This window comes from Cuculus canorus, chromosome 5 (genome assembly GCF_017976375.1).
Source record: "Cuculus canorus isolate bCucCan1 chromosome 5, bCucCan1.pri, whole genome shotgun sequence".
Classification (NCBI taxonomy): Eukaryota; Metazoa; Chordata; class Aves; order Cuculiformes; family Cuculidae; genus Cuculus; species Cuculus canorus.
Genome location: NC_071405.1, coordinates 49261604 through 49285238, shown reverse-complemented (window position 1 = coordinate 49285238; position 23635 = coordinate 49261604). Strand labels below are relative to the sequence as shown.

At 44.5% G+C, this 23635-nt stretch overlaps 1 protein-coding gene and 1 long non-coding RNA gene across 2 annotated transcripts in view; one reads left to right on the top strand and one right to left on the bottom strand.

The window, feature by feature from the left end:
• Positions 1-62, bottom strand: part of CD82 (CD82 molecule) — a 42640-nt gene extending 42578 nt beyond the window's left edge. Inside the window, exon 1 of the mRNA XM_054067547.1 lies at positions 5-62. The gene's annotated coding sequence lies outside the window, so the exon portion shown is untranslated. The remainder of the gene's footprint in view (positions 1-4) is intronic.
• On the top strand, positions 33-22616 carry LOC128852262 (uncharacterized). The gene is made up of 3 exons (XR_008449993.1): positions 33-170; positions 19465-19544; positions 20511-22616. It is a non-coding gene; the product is annotated as an uncharacterized LOC128852262 (long non-coding RNA).
• The last annotated feature ends 1019 nt before the right edge of the window (positions 22617-23635 follow it).

Here is a 23635-nt window from a genome sequence, read left to right as displayed (position 1 = left end):
TCACCTGTTGGGCTTTGGCCACCATCTCATCTTCCCCTGCTGCGGTCAGTTCACCTCGCTCCGCTGCGGGGGTAGACCAGGGATCGCTTTGGGCTCGTTTGTCCCGCCTTGCTTCCTTTGCTGTGTCACCCAGCTCGTGTAAGGCTCTCCCTTTCTGACGGATCAAATAGGTACGTGCACACCTTAATGTTTAAAGCTGCATTCAGCTTATATGTTCTTGCAGGATGTGCGCTGTAACTCAGTCAAGTGAAAGCAAGCCTGATTACCCATGAAGGAAGGAATAAATCATTAAGAATAATAAGAATCAAATCTTGGCCAGCTTGCAGTAGGCAAGAATGTGATTGTAACAGGAGTTTAGCTTGTTTACTAGTTGAAACAAGAACAGTCCCCCAGCAGAAACAAAGGACAGACCTGAGCTCACCAAGAGGATACAATGTGGAGATGATGAAGAGCATCAGAGGATTCTGAAGACACAAAGGAACTGTGATGTACATTCGAGAGTGGGTGATATGATTTTCACGGCATCACCCACTAAGAGATTTTTCCATGGGCAATTTTGCTGCCCTAGTGAATGAACCCTGTAAACATCAGCAGGGCTGCAGCATTGTTCCCTATCCAAACCTCGTTAAGCTCTTGTTTACCTCGATGGTTACAGCAGTGTGAGGTGCTGGGCTGCTGTTTGCTCTGCTGAACGCTGTTGTTGCATTGTTTCCCTGGGCTCCCCTGTTTGGTGAAGCCTATCCACTTTGCAAAGAGGGCAGCAACTCGCGGTGCCGGGGTTTTGTTCTTGGTTTGTGATATACCTAGCCCAACGGGATCCTGCCTCTTCTTTCCTGGCAGAACAGAAATAAAAATAATAGCAATAAGGCAATCTAATAGTAGCAGTAATATGATCCTCTTTAAATCCCTGTTTAAAAAATGCTAAAACCAAATTAGCCCATCCTAAAATGAGGGAAGGTCAGGAGGTCCCTCACCTTTCTGAGGAGCAATATTCCTCACTTTTACGGGTTCTGCTGTCCTGGCAGGAGGAAGAACAGCAAGTATTATTCCTGGGCGGAGCAAAAAACAGATTGGCCTTTGTAGTGAGACAAGTGTACTGTGGCCACCTTACCCTGTCCTTTGCAGGAACAAGATGCGTCTCGATCATCTTTCTCTGCCTGCAGGGTGATTCCTCACCATGCCACCAGACTTTCGAGAAAAGTTTGAAAGTACCTGGATTAGACACATCCCTCTCCCCTTCTGCAGCAGTGATGCTCAGCCAGCCTTCCCATTAGCCTGTATATTATCCCACAGATATTGTTGGCAGTATGAGCATGTAGTCATGTACTGGGCAAACACACATCACAAGTCCTCCTTTACGCATCTTGGACAGCATGAGAGCAGAGGGGTTGTGGAAGGGGCCTGCACTGGACAGTGTGTGCCACTCGCTGAGTGCCACACACATTGCATACAGCGCCCTGGGCTGCTTGCCTTTCTCCAGACCACCAGCAGGTAACTGCAGGCTCATCAGCTGCAGCTGGCATGCGGGTTTCATCTAGGGAGAGGCAGTTGAAATGCAGGTGCTGAAGCATAATAGGAAGGGTAAGGTGGAAGTGAAATGAATCCTTCTGCTTAGGGGCTGTTGTAGGTGTGGTCTTGTCACCTCTGTTTCTGCAGCTGCCCACAGCAATACCATGCTATCCATGGCATAAACCTAAATTTTCTTAGACTCCTCTCTCTTTCCAGAAGGTTTGTAAGGTCGGTTGTTAGCATCTAAGATAAGAACAAATTTTGCATCACAATTATTTGGGGTAGTGTCTGAAAACTCATTCACAACCAGTCTTGGGGACTATGTGTGTCTCTGGAAATCAGCAGCACTCCAGCATCTCTTTTCAAGCAGAATTACTCTTCAGCAGAAACACCCCTATCTTCTCTCTGTAATAGGCTTTGTCTTTAAAATAAACATCTGGTCAGGTTTACGCCCATCCTCTGCAAACCAGAAGGCTTACCTGTTAACACACAAGGCTCTGTGGGGCAAGTGCCTGTTGTTTTACTTAGTCTTCCTCATTTGTGCACTGACAGAGTATACAAACCTACAGGTACAGAGCCTGTATCTTGTTTCTGATTCTTACAAAAAGTGTCCTACTTTGAGAAAGGAAGCCTCGACTCTAAATATTCCCTGTGAGGATTAGTGCAAAGGTTGTTTCTTAAAGAAAATGGGTTTAAAATAAAAAGTGATTACAAGGTGGAGTGCAAATGGATTGTGTATGTGCCAGCAGCTCTGGTGTCTGAATCAATTTGTGTCAATGGCTTTGAGAATGATATATGTGTTAGCAAGGGCAATGTGGAGGTACATATGCATCAGTGATTGCATGTATAACTGGTTATGCTTCAGTGCCACTTGAATATGAATCAGTGAGTCTGTAGAAAAACATTAAGTCTATACCACTGCATTTGCTGAGAACAGGGTATAGGCTTTAAAGCAGAGCTTGCAAAGAGCCTGAATTTTATCAGAAAGTCTGAAATGAATCATGCTCTTCTGAGGGCTTGCAACAGGCACTTGGCAACTGAGGAGAAAAATCTGCAGAGATGTTGCAGCTGAGCTGTGCACAGATGGTAAACTAAAGGCCCAAGTGTAAACAGCATCTTTTACAATGTACACAGTATGCTGGATTCTCAGCTAGTGATTAGACAGAAGTGCTTGTAAGAAAAGATGTAGGCTGGAGAAATCCACCATTATGTGGCTGTAGGGCCAAGACCAAATACAATTTCAAACACAGCCAGAGACCAGTCAATAGGTCATTCAGCCAAGGAATCTGCTTTTGCCTTGGGTCATCTTAATTTCAAACACAACAACCATTCCTGTTAAATGAGTGCTTTCTTTTTAGAAGGAATCTTTACCCAATCAAGTTGTGGCCTGTTCTGTGGGTAAATGGGAAGTCTGCACACAAGTCCAAGTCCCTGGGATATAGCCTCATTCAGGTCCGGGTTAATTTGCACAGGAGGTCTGTCTTCTTCAGGCACAGAGGAATACTAATGCACTGCACGTAACTGGCTGTGCTGCATCGTTAGGAGCATTTGCAGCCTTGCACTGGGTAGTGAGAAGCTGCACAGTCCTCAGAGCCCCTCCACTTTGCCATGAAAAACACTGATATTACCTGCGTGACTACTAATTACGAGTGGCTGCTAATGGAGGGAGATACAGCTCTCTCACCCTCTGTTGGTAAAACCATGCCTACCTGGCTAGGAGACATCCTGGAACAGTGGGATGCAAGCAAGCAAGTTCCCATCATTTTATGTACAGGTATTGCTTTACCTCTCTCTGTGAAGCAGGTATGAAAGGTCTCAAGGGTTGTTCTGCAGCAAGCTGCCAAGATGCAGAGTGGAAGGGACCAAACTGTTTTGCTGTAGTCTCAGAGGATCTCTAAGAAGAAGGGATCTGAAGTTCAGCTGGCATATGTTGCTGCTCAGTGCTACATGTACCAGAAGCAGGAAATTAGTCCTTGGCATTAGGGAGAGTGCAGAAAGAGGAGGACATGCATTTATAATATTTGCATATTTCTTTGCCTTAAAAAGTCTTTGAATTGACTAACAGGGGAAGGATTTCTGAGATAACAGGTCCAAAACATTGAGAAATTCAAGTGATACAGTGATGAGTGCTGTAATTATAAACACAAGCTGCCTAGTTTTTAAAAAAATTCTTTCAAAATTGCTTTGATAAAGAGGAAAGACTTCAAAAATAGTGAAGAATTGTTGTACTTTTTCTGTTTAAATTCCAAGTTTTCCTTGCAAAGACAACACATGATCAAACAACTTAGATTTCACTGTTAGTGTCTGTTTAATAACAGAGTATAAAATAGATTGAAGGCAAAGCATGATTTAAAATTACACATCTTGTAAAGTCTAATTTGACAAAAATGCTTTCACAGCATCTTAAGTGGAATCCTCTTTTACTTGCCAAAAGCTGTGATTTACTAGCAGATTAATCATATACAAAGAACAATGGTTAGAGTGAGCAGCAATGAAAGTACAGTGGTTGCTAGGGCTTGTGGGGCAAGGGGAGGCTATTTTAAATCATGTGTGAGAGAAAAAAATTTTATCAAAGTATGTGTTTTTAAAGTAGTCTGGCTTTTTTTTCATGGCTAATTATTTTTGCTCATTCTGAGTTTTACGACTTCGAAGTGAACAAGTCAGCTTTAGTAAATTGATATAATTTTCCTGATCACCAGTTGCCCTCCCCTGGTTGAAGTGAGAAATGCAGGCAATTGAAATTTTTCAGCAGATGTTGGACTTGGACAAGCCAAAGGAAAACTGTTCTGCAAGAGGCACCAAGTAACGGGGAAGCAGATTCCTCTGTAGCTTGGTTAGTTTAGACCCTGGTAGGAATCCCTTACAGCTGACCGTTACAGAGGTGACTGCACTCCCACATTCAGTATTTTGCAAGAAATGATTGCTTGCCCGTCGATGGACAGCAGAAAATGCAGCACACAAGGATGTGTCTTCCTAGGCATTAACTTTGGAACTTCTGAGCTCTAAGCTTTTGTGATCCATTGACCACCAGCAAGAATGGGAGCTGTGCCCCCATGAGCTGGATGTCTGACTTCCAGGTGGGAAATTTGGTAGAACAAATCAACAAATTTTACCATCCCGTGCTTTCCAGGATGTCCGTCTGTTTTAAATCCTCACAGATACAAATCTCAAGAAGCATTCCACAGACTGTGAGAAGGTCACAGACATCTCTGGCTTGAGAAGAAACCATGGCTATTGCCATGGGTTTGCTCATTTGAGGCAGATAAGACAGGAAATGCCAGATGAATTTCAAAGAAAGCATCTCAGTCACTAAGAAGCTCTTGCTTGTGCTGCTGAGCTCTGTTCAGCACTTTGGAATGCCTAGGCTAATAATATCCATAGTGTAACTTCATGGAACTCGGTGAAGCTAAGACTTGAAACAATTTTATAATCCTTTTTGTGCCTTTTGCAGTCAATTACAACTAATTCCAAAGAGGCAACATTCAAGCTCAGTGCTTTTAAATATGCATAGATATGGATCAACACTTGAAGAACTTTTGACTTTACTTGTGGGGCTTCCATACTAGACACCAAAATCTTGTTCTTTTTGCACAGAAGCATCTGCTTCTTTCAATGTGCTCTCTCACCTTGGAGATACAATGCACCTTGCTTGTGTCTTTTGTAGGAGAGAACCTACCTTCAATCACAACCTCCTGTTCAGAGGGCAAGAAGAATATCCACCATTCCTTCAGGAACCAAGTAGGGTCTTGTTTCTAAAGGCAACATGCTGAAGCACAATTGATTCATCTTACAACCTTATTTTGATCTAGTACTTACAGATTGAAGTGATATTCTGGGTTTTACATGCAGCTTTGCACTGAGAGATTATGAAATGCCAAAACACCATGAGACCCCTCTCACAAAATTTGAGCTATTTTTCATAGTATCTTTCCCTAACTGTGTTTCTGAAATTATTTTACATATTTTACATACATGCCTGGATGAGTATATGCATTTTCCTGCGTAGTAGGAAGAAGGAACCAGAGTGCTGAAAATAAGACTACTTTCCTCCTAAGATCATAATTTCAATGCAAATGTTCATGGTCTTGTCTTTCAAAAAGGAAGAACAGAATTGGCACCAGAGGAACATGGGCACATCTGGGCAGATCTCATATGATTCACTGCTGGCACCCATGTTGACCTGGGCCAGCTCTGTCTGATACAAGGCTGAATAAGTGTGTTTAAACACTCATCTCTATCTTGACAGTTCTTTTAGCTGTCTGCTACCTTTGATTGAGAAGAATGAACATTTCCCAGCAATGGGGAAAGCATCCTCCTTGATCTGCATTGGAGGTGTGCTAAGACAGATGCTGTTGGTTAGCAGTATTGATTCTGCACCCCACAGCCCCAGAGACTGGTAAAAAGTCATCCCTTTCAGTCTAGTTGACATAAACACTTTAGAAAACCTGAAGATGAAGAACTTATTACAAGGTCTGTCAAAGTAAATGAAAGCACTCAGGAGCTGGGACTTGAAAGCTGGATGTTTTCTCATGAAAATGTGTGCAACACTGGCACAATTTACCTGAAAGAGCAAAGTAAGTGGAAAAAACAATCCTATGACAGTAATAGTTCTTACATAAGCTCAGATCCATAAACGTATTTAGAGACCTAACTTAACTTAATTTCATTTATGGAAGCATCCAGTTTCAAATCTTGCATTGAAAGAAGTTTCTTTTCCACCTTTGCCTCCCTGCTTTTTCTCACCCACATGGGCAATGAGTTGCTCAAATGCACTGCTACATCACCTGTTTATGCATGGGAAACTGCAGTGAACCTCATGTTCACATTAAATCCTTGCGATCTATTAACTTCTGACTGGTCATGTGCCTTTCTTCCACTTGGTGTCTCTCTTTAGTCTCAAATCTGACTGGATCTCCAGTAGCTTTCTCTTGGGGACAGTTATTTGTTGTTTGCATCACATAAGTACCCCAAAGTTTCAGCGGGGCACTATGACTATAGCGATTAGCAATGTTAGAGAGCTCACAACACATGGGACTCCCTTTTCCTCCCCTCCCAGGTGTGTAGCTTTTCTGTATGCTCCCCATCAGTTTTAAATGTGTTTAGGAAATTAAAATATTTATTTTTGGGTTGCTATTTGTTGGTTGTTTTTGTTTGGTTGGTTGGTTGATTTTCACAAAAGTAACATATTTGTCATCCAGCGATCCTGTTTGTGTAGCAGAGAGCTAGGGCTCGTTTGATTCGCACTCTGACAAGCGCTAGAGATGTTTACAGGTGTGCAAGTGAAACGCAAAGTGTTACTTTACTGAATTCACAAAATAGGGAATAATTAAAGTGATAATTTCCAAATAACGTCGAATAAAAGCACAGTCTTTGCACAAGCAGTGAAGTTGAGGGAAAATTTTAAAAACCCTGTACATTACTTATAATCCTTTATGTTGTGGAAAAAATCACTGGACAGGGGAGGGGGAAGGTGGTATAGGCCTTTTTGCACCAGAACATGACTTGGTTTTGGTACATAAGACTGACTTGATAGGGAAATCCACACGCTTCCTTTTTGATTTCTGTATAGTGCAAGCCAGCTTTTTAATGACAAAAACTAAACAGGAACTCTGCTTTGAAAGACTTCAGAAATTTGTTGCTACACATGGAAAACAGTGTGCCATACAGCATAAATGCCTTAATGTGTTTGTTTCACTCCTGTTTCTGGGCCTTTTCTGTTTTGCCAGTTCCTCTGAGATTAAAACTCTGAGAAAGTGGTCCGAATTTAATTTGTGTGGCAGTCCCCTCAAATAAAAGCTCCTTTCTCTAAAGACCTCTTGATGTCTTGCTTAATTCTGATCTGGAGACCTAGAGACTAGACTCTCAGCTAGTATAAATGAGGGAAGTATACCACTTAACAGCAGCTGACGATCTGGAAAATAGTATCTACCAATAACTTCTTGCTTCATGTGGGTTCTACCCAAAAAATTCACTAGCCCTCCTGCGGGAGAACAAAGCACTGTATATTTCCTTTTACGAGCTGTTTTGCACATAAATGCTTTCTGCAGTCCATCTCCACTGAAACCAGTGAGAGCAAGTTTGCAAAATCGGTGTGCAGCTTATTTTTAAATCCTTTCAAAATCACAGAGGAAAGTTCATCAGATTGCAGATCCCCAACACAAAATGCCTGCAAAGTGTCCCAGCATTTTCTTAGAGCAGATGCTGCAATACCATTTCATCCTTTTGCTGTGCCAGCGTGAGACAACCAGGACATCCTGGACTGTCCTGGCTGTGGAATACAGCTTGGACAAGGATGGACGTGCCATCTAGTGGCCGCTCGTCCTGATTGCTTAGACAATCTAATCCCATATTCTTAACAGGATACTCATTTGTCTTTGGAAAATGGAAAAGTAAGCATTGTAGAGGCTTATCTGGAAATCTTTAGTTGTCCATCTTTTCTATACAGCACCAGGCTGGAAGGATTCTATACCACATTCCATCTGGTTAGCAGGCTTTGCCATAACCAGTGTTTCTAATAGACAATCGATTGAGAGTTTGTCAAGTGTCACTTGTACTGACCCATTCTGTCACTTGCTGTGGGTGACGGTTTCTCTCTCCAGAAGCTTTTTTCCCTCTTCCACTTGCAAGACTTCACCCTTTATGCCCCACTCCTACACTTTCGGGCTGCCCCCAGCAGCTCCTTTCAGACCCTGGTGCAAGGGTGCCCCAGGAGTGGCAGCACTGCAAAGGAGGCTCTGGAGCAGCCATAAACAACTCTTTAACTCTCCTCCTCATGCCAAAAACTGACTAAGGCTGCTATGAAAGGGATGTTAGATGTGGGAAAGTAATTTGCAACCCTCAGGATGCTGCTTGCCACCAGCAGAGGTTCCCCAGTGGGAAGAAGGCAGAAAGGCATATTCCACGCTGTCTCTAGACACCCTCCAGTGAGCCAGCACTGAGCACTCCCATACATCAGGCCAATATCAATGCAACCGTAGAAGAGGTTTTCCTTTATCTTTCAGTACAATTACCAAGCTATACATCACTTGAGCAGTCTGGGAACCATGGGAGGTTGTGGTTTCTGGTAAAATGGGAAAATCTTTTCATGATTAGCGCTGGCAATGAAATTTGTATCCCACCTCCATGGGTGATCATTCTCTGAGAGATGAGCTTCTCTTCATGTCAAAGGGCAAATAAATAAATAACTATGCATGAATGTGCATTTCAAGGAAAAATCATGCTTTTTCCCCTTCTCCTTTCCTGCCCTTCATTTTGTCTTGGAGAAGTTGAGGGTTTCCTCAGGTCCTCAGAGAGGCTGAAAACTGTCCAAAATGGCTTCAGGAAAGGGATTGCTAGTAGTGAATCAGTTTCCAGGGTCTGCTCACCATCTGTGTGCCTTTAGGAGATTGTCACACTTTCGGCTGGCTTCATCCATCTCTCTAATTCCTTGGTTACAGTCAAAACAGTTTTAAAATGGTTCAGTCCCCACAGAGAGAAAGTAGCCAGGATGCTGCTTGCTAACACCACTTCACCTAAGAGCAGCTGACACCTCATGGAAAACTTTGAAAAGCAAGTTTCTCTTCTGAGTCAGTTCTGCTGATGTAGCTTCCACTTGGAGAATTTCTCTGCTACCTTCTACTTCTGTACTTGTAACATCATGTGTATGAGAAGGGGAGCCTGCTTTCCTGGAAGGATGAGGTGCTTCTAGTGAAGTCACAAGCATCTGTGGCATTGGTTCACCGCAGTGAACAATCTGAACTGGTTGATTTTCAGGCAGAAGGATTCTGATACAACGAACTATGGCTTTCTAGTCTGGTGTGTTTTGAATTATTACTCTGCCTCTGTTACATTTTTCACAGAAGTGCCCTAAGCCACTGACAGACTCTGTTTAGCAATAAAGAAATAATCGTCTCTGCAGCAGCTAATGGGATGCCAACAAAGATGCTATGTGCCAAAGTCATATTTGTGTTGCAATAGTGCTGCCCAGCTAGCCACCCTACGAGATTTAACAGGCCCAGACTTTTCAACTGGGGTAATTCATCTCTCGCAGTCTCTCTCAATAAACTTCAGTAAATAAAAGGATGGGGAAAAAGAGCCACTTTCATTGCAGAAGACAACTGATGGTCTCGCCACCTAAGGTGATGACTGTCCTAATATGTATCTTCATTAAATGTGGCAGTCAGTGAGGAGGCTTGGGAAAAAAACAGTCCCTTCATTGTCTGAAAGCTCAGAGAATGATCCCATAGCACCCAGTCGTTTGTTGCAGACAGCTTGAACTGTTGGACAATAGCTGGATTTCTACTGCAGTTCATAGCAGCTGACAGAGCCTTACTAAGTCCAGCTCATCTGCCACTGTTTCACAAAGCCTCTCACATAGATTAGACTGTGTTGGAGACTGGATGATGCTTGAGGCTTGATTTGGAATGCTTTCATCACATTGCTGGAAATCCCAACATTTCTTTGGGGGTCAGCATGCTGGTCTTGGGCAACGAGAGGCGGTAAGGTATCTACCACAGATACCATAAGGTATGGATTCACCCATCCTACATGCCTGGCCCAGCCAGTGGGTGGGATTAAAGATACAGAGAGAAAGTGAGAGTGCTCCATTGTGAGTGAAAGTGGTTTGCTCTCTGAAGTGCTCTAGAAAGCATAGGAAGACAAAAGGCTGCTGGTTTCTCTGGTTCTCCTTGGAGGAATGAAAATGAATGCTGCGCTGATGGCTTGTTTGTTTTCTTTCAGAGAGCTTACAGATCTGCCAAGGTAGAGTGGGACTTGGAAATTGATAACCTTCATGGTTTTGGGTTTTGTCAGTCAATGGAAAACTAGAGACAGGAAAACCCAAAAGAGACAGCAGAGATTTAGAAAATCTCTGAAAGGAAAGTTGAGAATTTTGGTCACTTGCAGGACTTTGACAAGTGAAGCATGTGGGAGGCTGCAGCGGCTGTTGGACTTCAAGGAGCTGTTTTCCTCTACATATGGGGTGATTAAGAGCTGCTTGTATTCAGGACTTCAGTCCTGGCTACTTTTTCACATTCAACACAGCATGAAATGTCAAGACTACAGTTTTGAGTTCCTGGAGCTCAAGCACTGGAACCTAGGCTTTACACTTCTATGTGTTACCACAATCCATACCAAGACACTTTGGCCATGCATCAAACATCCAGATGCCACTGGACGTACAGAGATGGCTTGCATTGCTGTGTCCTGATTAGTGTAACACAAAAAGTGTTGGCCTGCATGAAATCAAAGTTTGGCTGTTAGCATCAGTAATGGGAAGTACAGTTAGCAGACCAAACAGATTTCAGAGAGACCCTGGAAAGAGAATATACTGAAAAAGTTTCAAAGTATCAAAATGCTCCAGAAATCAAGGAGCCCAACATCGTGAAGAGATGAGAAAAGGAAAATCCCAAAGATGTAACAGGAAACATAAAGCAAAGGGAAAACAATGCGCAGCTGACCAGAGGAGCTGGTGAAGAAAGGAGAAGTGGGTCTACTGACAGCTGTATTTTTCCAACCTGCAATTTCAAAACAGAAATTGTAAGGAAGAGAAAAAAGAATGACATAAAATAAAAGATGCCAAGTGGGTGCTCAAAAAGAGGTCACGAAAGTATGTCATAGGTTTCTAAAGAATTCAATCTGCAGAAAGCAATATGTTTCCTTGCTGCTGTTGAGAATAAAATTTAACCACCCTAGTAATTAGAAATGTCTATTCTTTGAGTGCATGAAGGCACATGTACACAGTAAGTGCTCTGAGAGCAACGAGCTAAATTCTGTTCTCATTTCCACTAGCATAAAAGATGAATTATAATTGACAGAAATCAGTGTCTACCAGGATCCTGAGTCTTCTAAAGGATCTACACATCTGCCTCCTATTTAGAAACATTTCATTAGCATTAATAGGAAGTATGTATCTAGAGAGGAGTTAGATATCCGAATAATCCTGGGGGATCTGGGACTGAATTAGAAAGCGAGAGGAGGCAGGAGCCCAATGTTCCCTTTGTTATGAATGAATGATTATACTGCATTACTTGCCTGCTCTCTAGAAGGATACATGCATCCACCACTGATGAGCAGCACTAACTCTCTGCTGCTTCTGTGTCTGGAGCAGGAATGGGTGTCTCCACAGATTTTCTTGCCCCCTTTCATCTTTCTGTCTCTCACTGCAACATGGAAACTATCTGATTTTGCCCAATTGGACCATCTATCTATGGTAGATCCATTCCAGTGGTGCAGAGTTGCTGTTATCTCAGTTTAAGTCCACTGAGACTCTGCATCCTGCTTGGGAGTGAATTGTCCAGGTTAACTGGGGCTTTCCTCACTCACATTTTCTTTGGCATCATTTATAGACCGGGTTTTTAGATGTGAGAGCAAAAAACGGTTAACAGGATGTGTCCAGATCTCAAAATCTTTTCTCACTTATTAGTACTGAGGCCACTACCCAGAGTTTTGGACAGAACTGAAAGGAAAGGCAGCATGTTGTGTCCTGTGGTCAAAACACCATGCTCAAGACAGATGGGATCCTTGCTAAGCAGCAGCAGTAGACACCTGGTCCTTTCCGCTCTAAGGGTGACTCTGTGACCAGAAGGGAAGGGCCTGCTTTCTGGTGGCCTCAGGTTACAGCCTGCTTCATCCTGGTGGTGTAGACATCCGAATGGACATTATAGCTCAGGTCCCCACAATGAATTTATGGCTTGATTCTGCACTGCGGCAAACTGCTTGATACTCACAGCATGGTACTAATTGGTTGGAGGAGAGGCACAAAGCCAGGGTGCCATGAGCAACATGCGGGAGGTCTTACTGACTTATGATTGGTATGGCAAAATGATAGCTGAGGATGCTGCTACCATAAATGTGGGCATCATACATGTTGCTCTAGTAGGTGCAGCATCATGTAAACATTACTGCCAGGGCTCTTAAAATGGTGTTCAGTAAGCACAGGATTGTTTCCTCTGTAAAAGAGGCCAACTCTTTTTTTCCACTACCAGAAGAAATGAGTATATCCCTCCATTTCTATTTCACTTGGACCTGCTGTGCACTAAGAAAAAACAAAAAGGGAGTGAAGAGGGAGGTAGTAAAGAAGAAAAACATGGATTTGCTCTTCCAGCATTCAAACAGTTTAGACATTGCAGCCTCACTTGGACCTTGAAGCGTACTCTTGACCATAGCTGAAGGTGAGCCAATTTTGATATGTTTGCAAATGGCTACCAGTCCACTGGGCTGAGGAGGGAATGCCTGTGCGTGGCATTAGCTACCTATGTTGCTTCCTAAATTCCTCCTGCTTGGCCTCAGGTGTGCTACAGCAACATGAACCCAAAGGGCTTGGGTGTGCTTCTAGGCTTTCCAGCAACTCATTTTGACGTGTGCTGAGGGGCTCTGGTGGTGGAGGGGAAAGCTCTGGTTAAGATCCCACTGAAAGCTCAGTATTACTGGAAGTCATCACTACTGATGGTACTTGCCTGTGTGAGAAGAGCAGCTTGGTTTTCATGCTAGCCTTAGACTCCACAGCTCTGAATGCATCACCATGTTTGCTTGTACAGCTAAACAGCCCCTTGCTGGCAGGTTCGGTAGGGAGGTCAGTGCTGAAATACAGAATCATAGTATCATAGAATGGTTTGGATTGGATGGGACATTAAAGACCATCCAGTTCCAACCCCCCTGCCATGGGTAGGGACACCTCCCACCAGACCAGGCTGCCCAAGGCCTCATCCAGCCTGGCCTTGAACACTTCTAGGGGGAGGCATCCACAACTTCCCTGGGCAACATGTGCCAGTGTCTCACCATCCTCATAATGAAGAATTTCTTCCTAATGGCTAATCTAAATCTTCCCCCTTCTAATTTAAAGCCATTCCCCCTCATCCTATCACTAAATGCCCTTGCAAAATGTTCCTCCCAACTTTCTGGTATGCCCCCTTCAAGTACTTGTGAAGGCCACTATAAATTCTGCCCGGAGCCTTCTCTTCTCCAGGCTGAACAACCCCAACTCTCTCAGCTGTTCTCATAGCAGAAGTGCTCCAGCCCTCTGATCATCTGTGGTCTTCCTCTGGACTCATTTCAACAGTTCCTTATTCTTCTTATGCTGGGGATTCCAGGACTGGACATAATACTCCAGGTGGGGTCTCACAAGAGAGAAGCAGAGGGGCAGAATGCCCTCTCTTGACCTGCTGGCCATACTTCTTTTGATGCAGCCCAGGATACGGCTGGCCTTCTGGGCTGCAAATGTGCATTGCTGACTCATATTCAGCTTCTCATCAATCAGCACCCTCAAGTCCTTCGCCGCCACAGGGCTACTCTTAATCACGTCATCTCCCATCCTGCCTTGAAACCACAGACTGCTCAACCCAGGTTGGTTCAAAGACAGATGACACTGTCTTTTGTGGAGATAAAGCAAGGCTGATCCCTTTTGTCACTGCTTAAACAACTGTTTCAGATTTTTTTTGCCTTGCTTTTGTTCTGGCTGGGGTGGAAGCCAGGGGTCTTGGTGGCTGCAAATCAACCTTTGCCAGAAGGTATACCTCCCTGTTGGAGTGTGGGCAGTTCACATTCTCAGTTTGCTAGAGGGCAGCCCCATAACAGGGCATCTCAATTTGCATTGGCCATATTGGAAATGCCTTGTGCACAGGGATGTTCTTGCTCCTGTCCATTGGGGTGTCTAGTGAAAAGAGGGACTCCTCAGAAACGTTTCTACTTTGAGTGCAGGAGCAAAATGCTACACATAACAGCAACACTCGCTCCCATCTAACCCCCGCTGTGGTCTTTGTCGTAAGTGGAGGCCTGTCCCTGCTGTTCCTCAGCACGCAGTATGGCAGCCAGGAGCGTGGCTGCGGAACATCAAAGTTAATTAGCATCCAAAAGCAAATAAATCAATCAATACATTTGCAACCCCTTTAGAAAATCTCATTATTGGGAACTGATCCAGGCAGGGACTCCCAGGAAGAACTACAGAGATTCTCCAAAGCTGTAATTTTTAAGGTTATACCACTTGGAGAATAATTATAACCAGCAAAACAATGTTCACATCTCACATTAATATAAAGTAATGACTGCATGCCTGTAGACAGCTAACCACAGAACTGCAAAGAGACTGTCAACTCTTCTGTCCTGCCTTAATACAAAGCATCTTGGAAATGCTAACAGCCACTGCATGCCAGCCTCTTGTCATCCCTCCTTCTTAAAGACAGACTAAGGGCTGCTTCAGCCTCCAAATGCCACTTGTACAGGATGTGTCGTCGCCAATGAGTTTTCTTTCTGTTCAAACTGAAAATGAAAACTAATATGTTTATAATTTACAGTGAAGCAGAATTTTAAGATCATTTCAGACATTTAAAAATGCTTTTGTTTCAGAAAAATACTGCTTCCAGTTTTGGAAATGTGTCAAGTTTCAAAATACCATTTTGTCTTCCTTCCCTTTTGCATTATATTTGCTATCCTTTCTATGCTAATTCCAAGTGTTTCTCTGGCATGTGCTTATGGTGATGTGCAGTAAAGTAGTGGAAACAAGAACATAAAAATAAATGAAATCAAATAAGATAAAACAGACCAAATCATATAGTGTTTTTAAAATTCCAGCACAATTTCTATAGCTGTAAAAATTCTAATATGAAGTATTTTTCTGTGGAAATTTTCACCAAAATCAATGGAATTTCAGCACTTCCCTCCCAAGTTATTGGCAAATCTTTCAAACATTCAACGAAAAATCTTCTGAGATGAGCCTCAACAGAAATTTAGATCAGGGTTGGACCTTAACTTGAAAGGCACTTGGGTCTACCAGAGCCAGATTGTTAGATTCTCAAGACAGGGATGGTGTTTTTAATTCTGTATCTGTGATTATCCTTGAGCCATGTAAGACACCACAAGGCAAGTAATTAATGCTACTGTATTAATCATATATAGTGACTATAGTGAGGTTTTCTATTGCAAAGGTTCTGAGGGGAGGTCTATTGAAGCAGGACAGCCCTGGAGAGGCCTGAAACCTGGCTCTGTGGTAAAGTCAATGAACAAGGTCTGACCCAGAGCCAGCAGATCTTGATGCTGAGTTTAAAAAGGAATTTTAAAAGCATATTAAGTATTATGCTTTTTCCTTGGCAATCCTGATCTCTGTAAGAAGATGGGACACATATAACTCCAAGCTATTCCTCAACATTGTATCAATATTTATGTCGCTTTAGTCTGATATTTGCGAAAAAAAAAAAAAAAGAAAAAGAACATCTTGCAGGGTAAATATTTAAACAATGAGAGTGAAAATAAGAAATTGGGGAGTGTGAAATCATCTCCCTTTAAACTGAAATTAAAAAGTAAATAAAATATGTCAAGGGTGTTCTGGAGATGGATCTAGAAAGGACACCTTTATTGCTGGTAACATATATTGAAAGGGCTGTTACAAGATCATCTGCTGTCTGAAAGGACACCTCTGCAAATCAGTTTGAGCACTCACATGGGTATGGTTTAGAGGCAATCCCTGTTCTTGGTAGCAGAGGAGGTTCAGGTCACCATGTTTAACTGTCATTAATTAGCTGCCTTAACCAAAGTGTTCAGGAGATCACATTATTTTGTCAGCAAAGCCTTCTGTGGTTTGTTTTGACTCTCAGGGAGATCTTTCAAGGGTGGTGTGATCCACTTATGCTTCAGCACTTCTCGTGCAGGGTTTTAGTAGGTTCCTGTTTGTTCTCTGTCTTGTCTGTTGTGCTTTTAAGGCTACCAGGAGGATTAGTAAGACAGTTACTTAGTAGCTGTTCATGGCTGTTGATGCTTAAATTAAACTAATTAAATAACAAAAGAAAGGAAAAGTCAAAGGGATGTTGAGGTCAGAGATTATGGCAAGATCCATGAAGGCAGCAGAAAAATCAGGGCACCTTCACTGTGGTTTTACTGGACTGGAGGAAATCTAGTGGCCAAATTATACCAGCAGCATGGGTGCAAGGTTTTGTAAATGACATTCTGCAAAACGTGCAAATCACCAATGATGACCACAGCAGAAAATTAATTAACCCCAGCCAAGAGGGTGGCATGGGAGCAAGATACGGAGGAGGGAAGAGGAACCTCTTCTAAAATTGCTTGGAAACCTGAAATTGTCTTTTTCTCTGCAGAGGATTAAACACTGACTGGACAGACACCTGCTTTACCTCCTGGTAAGGAGGAGTTGGGACCTCCTTGTGTGCCTCTTGTCATCTAGGGACTCAAGCCCTGGCCTGAGGGGAGGTCAGGCAACATCTTGAACTGCATAGACAGAAGTGTTCCACTTGGCAGCCACTGAGGACATTCTTTGGCTCATCTGCCAAGCTTAACACCAGAGGCATTCATGCCTCCTGGGAAGAAAGACTGCAGAACAAAGCAACTTCTCCACCTCTTTCAGTTCCTCTGCACCCTCCAAACAGCCCAAACTTGCCTTATGTCCCAGTGCAAAGCTGTCACCACCAGGCACAAGGAGGGAACAGCTCACTCCTGTGTCACTCTGCTGGCACCCCCTGAGAGTCCAACAGGAGGGGCCTGAAGGGCAAAAAGCAGCCTGAGAAATTGTGCTCTCACTCTGTGTCACAGGGAGGCCACCACTGGAGGTCTGTCAGCTGCTGGCATATTTAGCATAATCTTCATGCTTCTGAAATCCAGTCCAGGGTTGAAAAGCAAAATACAGAAAGTGTCATCGGCTGCTGGCTGGAGCCTCACCTTCTTTATTGTCATCAATCACAGCTCTTGCCCTAATTAGCAAGATGAAGCTGCCAGTTGCTTTGCAGAAAACAGCAGAGTTTTTGGGTGTCCTACGCCGTCACAGTGCTAGGCAATAGGCAGTGAATCTTACTTATCTTCCAAGAATCTCAGAAAGCCTGGCAACTGCCCCAACACCATCTCACTCCAACTGAGAACTAAGGAATTTTGCTGCAAGACCCATCCGAAACCCGCTTGAGCTTTCCAAGCCTGCTGCTCCCTTGGGGCAGGGAAAGCAGGGAGAGAGGCTTGTGTTGATTAATATTAGAAGAAACTCCCTGAAAGAATGATAGATCATGGCTTGGTGACTCCAGAATCTTTTCTTGTTTCTTCCTTTGATGAGAGGAGGGGGAACTGGAAACAAAAGGCCTAGGAAGGGGGGAGAGCAGGGAGGGGTGTGTTTTGAAATCTGCTTCCTTTTGGCCACGCTTGAACTTCCAAGAGCCTGGCTTTGACTGACATCCCTAAGAAATGGGAGAGAAAACTCCATGCTGAGCCAGCTCTCTGCCCAGCGGAGGAAGGAGGAGGCATCTGGCTCTAAGGAGGTGAAATAGATGCCTTTAATGTGTCTGTCATCCAGCATCACAAAGGTACATTTGGGTTTTTCAGCTGGAGAGCTCTGTTCCTGCAGGTTTCCAGGGCCTCTTCATCTTCCTCCAGGGTCCAGTTACCTGGGCACTGCATCTGCACTCACTTAGATGGCTCCAGGTGGAGCAATGGGAGAAGCCTGGACATGGATCTGCCACATGTTCATGGCTAGTGAGAAGAGAATGGGGTCGTCTTTGCAGTGGGGCTGGCTTTGCTTATCCCTGCATTCCTCTCTGCTGGTGCAGGAGGGACTGCAGAGAACTGTGACTGCCACCACAGCGTTTCAGAGACATCCGGTTTTGGGACCTGAGAAAGAAGTGTGCTAATAAGCATAGCACCCATGCCATGCAGCTGCCTCTCTGCCTGCAGCCCCACAGAACCAAAATCTGGCACATATGTGGGGCATATGACAGAACAGAGCACCACAGGAAAAACGTGGGAAAACAGCCCTAAGAAAGGTGATCTGCTGCTTGTGTTGCATGGAGCTGGGATGGGAAGGTGGAAAAGCGGTCAGGGAGAGATCAGGGGAATACTAAGTGTCAGCATTATCTGGAGCTTGCAAGTTGCAGAGAGACTGTAGAGGTATTTGCAAGATGGTTGTGCCAGATTGGTTGCTGAGAACATGACCTATGAACATTGTCATTCTGGCTGTTTCCGGAGAGGCTGGGATGATGCCTCCTAGACACTTACAGACACTCACAAAACCCTCCTTATATTTGTGAGTGAGTCCACAGCTTTGAAAGAATCTTTTTTGCCTTCTAACATCCGTCAAATCCATCATCCTGGGCAGATAATACATTACCTTTTCCATTATGGTCAAGCCAAGTGCTTATTGCTGCTAGATATCTTGTGTTGGATACAAGCTAAGGACATAAGCTCTCTCCCAACATCTAGGAGCTTCAAAAATGCTCTTACCTCCAGTTTCCAGTTTTCAATGTCTGAGTGCACAAATTTCTCAGCAGACAACTCTTGAGGTTCCACCCAACAGAACTCAAAGCCAGCTGCCTTTTACTCTGTGTTTAAATGCTTCATTGTTTGCATTGGCTTTTGCTAACTAGCTGGCTTTTCTGAAAGGTAGAAAAGAGGAGCTCCCATGTTTCTTTTACCATTGAGTTCTCATTCCTCTTTTTATACTTATCACTAGGATATACTAAGTCAGGCAGTGGATCCATCTATCAAGAGGCTTGATGATGTGCTTATTCCTGCCTGTAGATATTTTCCCCAGGCTCACCCTAAGCAGTATGCTCTAGCAAGCAGTTAACACAGAAGACTGTCAAACTTTACTTAGTAAAAAGAGAGGAAAAGTCAAGCAGACCAGATCTGCTAGCAGAAGAATAAGGGTACTGTAAATGCTACTGCAATGCAGTTTGGGATCTTATTCACCTTTCTCAAGTCACAGGGGTGTTTTCTTGGCATCCTCCTACCAATGCAGCTTTGCTAAGCTGGTATTTTATCATGGCAGTCATATGACACATTGTCATGGTCATGAGTGACATCAAGGTAGCTTAAAGAAGACTGTGGTCTCTATCCATCGCTTGCAACTCAGGCTTTCTTTAGGCTGGAGAACTATTGTTGCTAATTAAAGGAATGAAAGTGGCTCATGGCACAAGATGTTTGTATTGACAGTCTTTCTTTGTGCACACGGCCTGATGAAGTCCGTAATGTGTTTAATAAAGTCTTCTGTTATAGGTTACATTTGCAAGCAGTGGACTGGCAATAGTCCAGCTCTTTTGGGCTGATGCTGATATCCGCGAACTGATGATTTCTCTGTAAGTTCCTCTTTTTTCCTTGGTCTTATCTTTCAACATCACATCTTCCACAGTACTGCTAGGGCCACACAATGCCTGCAAGGAAGATGACCCCCTCCAGGAGATAACAGGAGTGCAAGTTCAGCCAGTCTGGCCAAGAGCAGCAGAGAGCAGGGCTGGCCCCGTTGCGTTCCCCGCTCTCGGGGAGCGATGCACAGGCTGGCTCCCCTCTGTAGGCAAGAGCCTTAAGCGAGAGCTGACCGTGCTATATCCCACAGCCTGTCTCCAGTTTCGCACACTGACTGTGATGAATAGCAAGCCTAGGGAAACCCACGAGGCTTTAGCTCCCCATGTTTTAGCTCTCCCAGCACACTGAAATCCTGCCCTCCCTGTTGAGAGACAGTAAGCTTGCATGCATCCAGACGTGGACTCTGCAATGATAGATAATACCAATAAACCCCTGAACCATTCTGGAGAGTGATTTATCCTCCACCGGACGGCTGGGCTGAGCAGACCAGAGAGCGGAAATCCTACGGGAGCTATGGGGCACACATCAAAACTGCATGTCACAGCGTCCGTGACACCCAGGGGCACCAGTTCAAAGCTGTCACGTGCTGCGGCTGGAGACTTAAGGTGATGCCAAGCTAATGAGCAAATGAAACAATAAATAACCCCAGCGATCATTACGCATTCCCCCTTCTTGGAGCTCGCCTGCTCCAGCCCTGGTGAGCAAGCGCTTCTCACACCCAATTACTCATGCCGAAGCCCCTCGAATGGAGCCCGGAGCAGGCTCAGCAAACCATTCATCTTTGCAGAGTGGAGCCCTTTCAAGTTTCTCTGCGGTTGCCGCTCTGTTTATTGTTAAGATGAGCACACAGTTTACACGGACTGTTCTTATTTATCTTTGACTTTTACCTTTTAGGTCATTTCTTTGCACGTCTGGCACTTTTCAGTGTTGTCTCAACCAAATTTTTATTTATGTCCTAGGTTTTGCTGTCTTAAACTCTCCAGCTCTCAGTGATGGAAAGGCAAGTTGTGCTTCTGACCAGGGTCTTTCCTCCAGCAGAACTGGAGTCCTGGAGGCAAATCACTCCTCAAGATGGAGATTTAGGAAACTGCTGAAGGGAGGGGGTGAGTGGGAGAATATGTTGGAAGGGGGTGCTTGGGTAAGTACTAGCAGCTGAGTTTTGCCTGGCTTTGGGCTGAGGCTGGATATGCAGCCGCACTGGGAGAGAGGATGGATGGGTACATGGTTTAGGCATGATGAAGGCACGTTAGGAAGTGCTTAGCTGTGGTGTTTGCTTTGCAGGCTGCTCAGATGCCTGAGGGTAGAACAGGCTGAGGTATCATCCCCAGCAAGGTTTGCACGTTGACCACTGCTGCATGCAGATATTGTATAAACTTTCCCAAATTCTGGGCCTTCCTCAGCAGCCACTCCAGCCCCTGCTGCTCCACAAGCCGTGTCAGCCCGTACCTCACTGCGCCCATCTGCTCTCTGCCAACAGCCTCCCTCCTGGCATAGAAGAGGGCACAAATTCCGCTGCTTTTCAGATCAACCCTGTAACAGTGACAAGTAGAGGGGGAGTCTTACCGTGGCTTAGTGGTGACGGACTCAAATCATGAAGAGCTGGATTTTGATTCTCCTCAGAGCCAGGAAATGGAAATATCTTCTATACTATCATTCCTTATGGTGAAAGACCAACCATCTGAAACCTCTACTAGGGCAAGGAGTCACCAAAGATGCCCCAGTTTACAAGAGGCAGAGATCAGCCTTGTTTGTGTTCATGTGGGAGGAGAAGACACTAACACACAAGCAAAGGAAGAAGCACTGAGGGAAGAGAACCTTTCCAGCAAATTAATCACTTGGAAAGACAAGACAGAGTGTGAATTGCATTGCAGTTATCTTACAGACTCGGAGACTTCAAGGCAAGCAGCCAGAATCAATAAGGCAAAGCTGCCAGTACAACTGCCTCTACGAAGGCCTCAGTTGCCTCCCAGGAGGGGTGGCGATGAGGGAGCAGGAGCTGAAGGGACCACTGCTGGGCTGGCAGCAAGCTCTGCATGAGACTCCAAGCCTCTGCATGGCTCCCCTGGCTCCCTTGTCTGTGGCTGCAAGACTCTGGGGGCAAATTGGGATGACTCCCAGCCTCCTGCAGCTGCTGGTAAGGGAGCCAGAGGAGCCGTGGCCACATTGCGCAGCAGAAGAGGCAGCACAGGAGGAGTCACTGCTCTTCATGGACAGTTCAGTCTTTCTTTCTCAAAGGAAATTTTCCAAAGAAAAAATTCACGTGTTTCAATTTCCTTCCAGGGGTTAATAACTCCTGCAATGAATAAAATGGAAAGAATTTTTTAAATTACATATTCCTTTTCCCTGTTTGTTGCCTTCTCTGTCCTGGTCAAGAAAACACCTCAGAAAATTTTGCTGCTTCTTCTTACTCATGCTCTCCGAATTTTCTTTGTAGCTTGTTACCAATATCATGACTTGTGTTAGCCAGTGCCTTTTTTTACCTTGTCTCTTTGAGGAGGAAATAGCTGAAAAGCCTTTGTATCTCACATGTCAAATAATTACATGCCAGCTGAATCCTCTGAACACTTCCCATGGGTGATACTAAAAGAAATGTGATGTCTTCACAGCATCAAGAATATTTTCTCACCAGGGATTGGCCCGCAGGTGTTTCAGTCCAGAGCTAGCCCATTACAAAACTGCTCAGAAACATGCAAAGCCAAATTCTGTTCTGAATTACATCCATCCAGCTTGAGGGGAACTCAAAGGAGCCGTGCAGGTTCTTCACAAGGCAGACGGGGAGGGAGCAGGAACTGGCCCACTGCTGGTACTTGGAAACATATCCTGATGGCTGGGGTCCAGTGGTGTAATAGCGGTCTCCCAATTTGAGCAGTTGCAGCAAGCCCTTGAAGGAAAGGAGAGCAGTAGCAGGAGAGATTGTATCTTTTGAGAGGCTTTGCTGAGCTGGAGAGTCATCAAACAGACAGATTGCATTCATGTCTTGCTTCCTTTCCCCTGAGGATCAGAAACAGTTAAAACCCCCTGTGATATAGGTCTGTGTTCACATTGAATCTACACCCATCATATATATATCGGATTTTGAGGAGGCAGGGTGGTTTACACATGTCACTGGCCATAACTCAGACTTTTATTATAATCGTGACCATATGGTTAATGGGACTTAATAAACCACTGTTGACCTGGACTATGCGTGCACAAATGTCTTGCTCTCTTTCCTTTCTTCCCCACTTGTCTGGACTCACTATGCCAAACTGCAATTTAGTGACTCTAAAACACCAGTTCCGGTGGCTAGCAGCTAGTTAGCTTAGAAAGAATAAAACCTCAAGAAAGCCGTATTGCATCACAGCCTGACGGAGACTGACTTCGCCAGGGTTACGGGGCAACTGTTCTGTGCTTTGGACAGACACAAGCAGCAGCTGCATGAAGGATGAAGCAGGGGACATGACATCAGGTAGGCTCCTGTCCTGAGCACCAGAGGCCTGGGTGAGTTCCAAAGATTGTTGTGGAATTAAATCCATGCTTCTCCTGGTGCAAGTAAGAGCAGTATTTAGCCAAGTATTTCAAAGAACCCTTGCCTTCTGGTTTTGGCAGGCACAAAACCTTCCACTTAATGGAAATTAGAACTGAGGGAAAAGTTATTAAATCCTACCTCATGCTTTGCCCTGAGAACTTAGTGCTGGACTGATCCAAGCCATGTCTTCTTCAACTCCTTATCTAATGTAGTTTTTAAATGACCTAAATAATGGCCATGTGACCCTAGTCTTGGAAGGACATTTATTTCTGGTCAGTGCCATGCTACCATCTCTTCCGCTTTTGATAATGCTGCATTGTCACCCATCTGTCCCTGACCAGCCTGCTCAGCCACTTTCATCCCCAAGGGGTAATGCAAGCCCTCAGCAGGCATGGCTGGACATCTGCACACCGGTATCAGTTACCTGAGCTGCGCTGCTCCTTGGGCTTTTGCCTACACCCCTTTACAAGACCTCACCATCCAGAAATTTCCCCTAGCTTGGTTTCATTGCATTACTCGCAGGAATGCTGCTGTTGACAGATTTTACAGGTGGGGGCCCAGGAGGAGAATCTTCTC